The sequence below is a fragment of the Ictidomys tridecemlineatus genome, chromosome 7, assembly GCF_052094955.1.
Source record: "Ictidomys tridecemlineatus isolate mIctTri1 chromosome 7, mIctTri1.hap1, whole genome shotgun sequence".
Classification (NCBI taxonomy): Eukaryota; Metazoa; Chordata; class Mammalia; order Rodentia; family Sciuridae; genus Ictidomys; species Ictidomys tridecemlineatus.
The window spans coordinates 177,279,216-177,284,573 of NC_135483.1; the positions used below are offsets into that span (position 1 = coordinate 177,279,216).

At 35.2% G+C, this 5,358-nt stretch overlaps 1 pseudogene; it reads left to right on the forward strand.

Annotated features, from left to right (window-relative positions):
• Positions 1-1,424: 1,424 nt before the first annotated feature.
• On the forward strand, positions 1,425-4,681 carry LOC101971046 (ATP synthase F(1) complex subunit alpha, mitochondrial pseudogene; annotated as a pseudogene).
• The last annotated feature ends 677 nt before the right edge of the window (positions 4,682-5,358 follow it).

Here is a 5,358-nt window from a genome sequence, read left to right on the forward strand (position 1 = left end):
ACTCAGGATGAGCTTGCAAGCTGAAACTTCAAGCATATTAAAAATAGCAAAGCTAAGGAAATAAAACCCAATCAGGAAGTCTAAAGTGACTTCAAAATAGAAATGTTTTACATCTTCAAGAAATGAATAACATCTGTAGCATAAGAAAAAAATTATGAAATCAAAGCAGGCAGATATGAATCAAGAATAGGTAGATAAGAAAAAAGCCAATTAGAATTTCTGGAAATTAAACCTTAGCTATTTAAATCCAAAGTTTAATATATTTTATAAAGGATTCTCTCGATACAATCAAAGTGCAAATTAATTTCAAGGCAGATGTGAAAGTAAGGATTTAAGAGGTGAGATAAATCTATCAACACAAGTCAGAATAAAGGAGAGAGAAAATAACATGGTAACAGAAAATAAAAGATTTTAATTAAGTTCAAATCAATCAGTAATAACAACAAATATAAATGGATTAAAATTGCCTAATGAAAGACCCTCAGATAAGATGTTTTCAATTCAGCATCTTGTTACTTATGAGAGAAACACCAAAAAAAATAATAATAGTGAACATTCAAATAAAGGGATTGGAAAAGATACACTAGGACAAGACTCTTTATAGACTTTGCTGTTATTTGCCACTTTTGTGGTGTTGACATTTGTCCAGATATTACAAAAGCTACAGTGGATAAAACTGCTCAAGCCAAGGCTTTAACATACTAGAAGTCACTGCCACTTTCCAAAGTCAACACAACGGGGCATTAGTTAAGTCAGAGAAAGCAGATTGTACTCAGTAAAATGACAGCAGGAAAAAAAAAAGTGGAGCTCTATTCCAATTTGGGTAGGGATAATTTGGGCTTTTTCAAGAAAGAACATAGAATCAGAATAGTGCAAAGGTATAAAGGGTTGGCCAATATCATTATACCAGTCCAGCTGTGACTGCTAGCTGCCAGTAGGACAGGGTCCTATCCTCCACAGAAACTGAGAGACAGAGGCTCTCCCCTTCTTGATGTCACATTTTAAAGAAATGGCACACAACCTCTTGAGAGAAGCAACTGTTACATACTTAAAATTGTGAGTCCATTTTGACAGTTGTTTTAAGAAAAGAGAGTCAGGAATACCCCTGAGAGCATGTTGGCTAGAAAAATAACATAATAAACTTTTCTGGCAGCATTGAGCTTTCTCAGTGGGCACTTCTAGGAGGGCCGGGATCATCCTAGGAATGCAGGTGCCTTATTGCTAGAAGCCATGCTTAGTGCAGGGGTTGGAACAGATTGTCATGTGCTCAGAGTCCTACAGTTTTCACAGGCACGTGTAGAAAACAACACACAAATATCCCCACCACACCCCACAAAGCCAGTTTTTCTCATGATTGTCCTTCATGATATTATTAATCCTATTAAATCTCAACCCTTGAGTACACGTCTTTTAAGTGTGACAAAATGGAAAATACAAAGAAAGCACTTCCTGTTGCACATGGAGTATGTGTGCTTTCTTAAGGAAAAGTTACTGTCCCCGTGTTTGATGGTGAAATGAACTACCATTTTTTTCCCCATGGAACATCGTCTATACTTGAAAGAATGATAGACAAACTATAGCTCTCCATGTTTGGGTTTTGGGCATATATTTTTCTCAAAAATAAATGTAGTAAGTGTGACACGTCAAGGATCATAACTAACAACAATATCTATTGCCAATAAAAAAGTTCAAGCTTTGAAGCGAAAATTAGAATTTTGGAAAATTTGTACTCATCACTGTGAGCTTGATGACTTTGCAATATTTAAAAACTACTCTAGCAAGATCAGTGGTTATATTAATGAATGTGATTTTTGTGTGTGCTATATAATGAAATCTGTCCCTCAGAAGAACTGCATATTTCAGCGAGCCAGTATTTTCCAAATGACAATGTCTATTGTTACAAAGTCAAGAAGAGGTGAAAGAAAGTGCAGGAAACACCAATGGGTACCAGTATAACAGATTGCAAAGAATTTATTGATATAATTTCAGATTTCACCTTTATACTAATTGTCCAAAGAAAACTGCCCACATTTATGGTCTATCTTTCCTATGATTCAACATATTCTTGAAATTCATAGTCAATAACAAAAATGATAAAAGAAATGAATATTACTTACATCAAAAAATGTGGCACAATGACTATTATTTGCAGGTGAGAGGATTGTTTACATGTGAAATCCAAGAAAGTATAAAACTATAAATACAATAATTTCAGCAGCAAGTTAAACAGGAAAAAAATCAATGGCATCCCTATCTACAATCATACACAAATAAAAAAAAATAATGGAAATAAATTCTTCTTCAAAGTGGCAACAGAAAATATAAAGTGCCTAAGTATAATATGTTCATGTATTGAATGACATTAAAAAATTCAAAATAAATAAAAAATATACCACACACATTAAGGGAATATTACAAAGACAAAAGTTCTTCCCAAATAAATCTACTAATTTAATAATGTTCTTAACATAATTCCCTCAAAATGTTATGAAACTTATCCTGACTTTAAAACTCATATTAAAGTAAAGTCTAAAATGATAAGCTACAATATATAATAATGACAAAGAATAAAAGATACTTTATATGAGATATAACAAAAGATCTACATAAGTATTATGAAAGAAAAGTTTTAAAATTTACTAATATAGACTTAAATATTTGAAGAAATATGCTACTTGGATGCAGAGAAAAAATCAACATCATAAAAGTGTCAATTGTCCCACAAATTAACACATAATTTCAGTGAAATTCCCATGAATTTTTTGGTAAAATGTTTCAGGAAGCCCACTAAGTTAATTTTAAATTTATCTTTGGAATAATAGCAAATACCTATTAGTATTTTCTGCTAATCAGCTACTTTGTTAAAGACTTTAAGCAACTCTGTAATATTCCTTAATAACCACATCTATAACATAGGCACTAATATCATGGCTATTTTATACATGAGAAAACAGAGGCACAGGTTTAAAGAAAAAAAAGGTACCCAAGGTCAGGCAAAGAGTAACAGAGAAACCAAGATTCTTCTCCAATTTTCCTCTAGTCTTCATGCCCTTAACCACTATACAATACTACCCAGAGTTTTATGTTAGTCAGTTTTTTGTTTCTATAACAAAAATATCTGATAAGAACAAGTTAGAGGAGAAAAAGTTTATTGGGCTCACAGTTTCCGACATTCAGTCCATGGACGGCTGAATCCATAGTCGTTGGTCCTAGATGAGGGAGAAACATCATGGTGGAAGGGCCTGATGGAGAAATGCAGCACAGGGCATGGCCGCCAAGTAGCAGAAAGAGAGAATAAGTATAAGAAGCCAGGGATAAAAATAAATCCCAACGTCATGCCCCCAGTGACCTAATTGTTCCCTCCATACCCTACCTACTTACAGTTACCACCTAGTTAGTCCTTTCAAATTATTAATCTACCAGTAATCGATATCAATGGATTAATTAACTGATTGGGTTAAAGCTCTCATAACCTAGTTATTTTGCCTCCTGCCTTGATTCTGGAGTTTTGGGGGACACTTTATATTCATCCCATAACAAGTACCAAATGAGGGCACTGCCTTGACCTTCCTTGCTGCTTCCCATTAATGGAAAGGGTCTGAAAGCCCCTGGGATCAGTCCTGGTATCAATCTCTGGGCAGGAACCAGTGCAGACTGGCATGAGTGCTGTGGATAGCATGGTGTCAATTGGTTGTGGTTAGCTCAGGTGATTACTGGTGACAGATAAACTGAGAAAGCATTGACTGCTGGTGATGCGATCATTGACCAGAAGTTTCAGTGATGGATCTGAGGAAAAGCAGCTATACCGTATCTATGCTGCTACTGGTTCAAAGTGATCCACTATTGCCCAGTTGGCAAAGAGACTTTCAGATGCAAATGCCGCGAAGTACAACATCATGGTGTCAGCTACTGCTTCTGATGCTATCCCACTGCAGGACCTGGCTCCAGCTGGGCTGTTCTATGGGAGGGTATTTTAGAGATAATGGCAAACCTGCTTTGATCTTCTATGACAACTTATCCAAGCACGCTGTCTCTGTTATTCCAACAACCCTGTGATCATGAGACCTATCCTGAGGGTGTGTTCTGTCTACACTCCTGGCTGCTGGAGAGAGCAGCTCTCTGGTGATGGTTCCTAGACTACTTTACAGAAACTCAGTCAGTGACAAATCTGCTTACATTCTAATGAATGTCATTTCTCTCAGTGACAGACAGGACTTCTTGGAAGCAGAATTGTTCTATAAAGATATTTGCCCTGCCATTGATGTTTTGTCCCATGTCAAATCCCCTACCTGAACCAGGGCTATGCAGCAGCGACAAATACCATGAACCTGGAGTTGGCTCAGGATCATGAGATCACTGCTTTTTCTCGGATGGGTTCTGATCTTAATGCTCAAAAGCTCTTGAGTTGTGGTGTACATCTGACAGAGTTGCTAAGGCAAGGACAGCATTTTCCCATGGCTTTTCAAGAGCAAGTAGCTGTTATCTATGCAGGTATAAGGGAGTATTTGATAAACTAGAGCCCACAAAGACCACAATGTATAAGAATGCTTTCTTGTCTCATATTATTAGCTAACACTAAGACCTGCTGGGCAATATTGGGGCTGAAGGGAAGATCTCAGGAGAGTCAGCTACAAAGCTGAAAGAGACTCTAACAGACTTCTTGGTTGGATGTGAAACATAATCTCCCGTGTATTCACATCAAATATTGGTTTAGTTTTGTTGTTTTTTTCCAGTAAAGTTGGTTCCATTTGTAAAAGGATTATTCTCATACTTCTGATGTGCAGAAATCATTTTAAAAATAAAAGTTTCATATTGCAAGGTCAAAAAAAAAGATTCCAAATTATTTTCAGGAAGAAAAAGAGTGGGGGGAGAAACATTCATTATTATAGCTCAAGATATTATGATAATGATATATAAATAGGTAAATGTGCCAATGAGACAAACTGAAGAACTTACCTTTGATTTATGAGACTGAAAACATTTTACTTCAATGAGAAACAAATGGCATATTAAACAAATGTTACTAGGATAGTTGAAATAAGATCCCTAGTTTATTTCATACACAAAAGTCATTTCTAGGGGGATTAAATATGTTAAAAATAGAGGCAAACACTTTTAAAAATTGCAAATATAATTTGTAAAGGCATCTGTATAATCTTAGAGTAGGAAATAAGTGTAAATACACACAAAGCACAAACCATAAACTTAGAATTACAAACTTGCTTACACTGAAATAAAAAACATCTGTGTGACAAAATATACCATTAAAATAAAAAGACAGGAAGTCTGGGGAAACATATTTATTATATATAATTATCATATAAGAATTAGTATACAAAATTTATAATTTACTCTTAC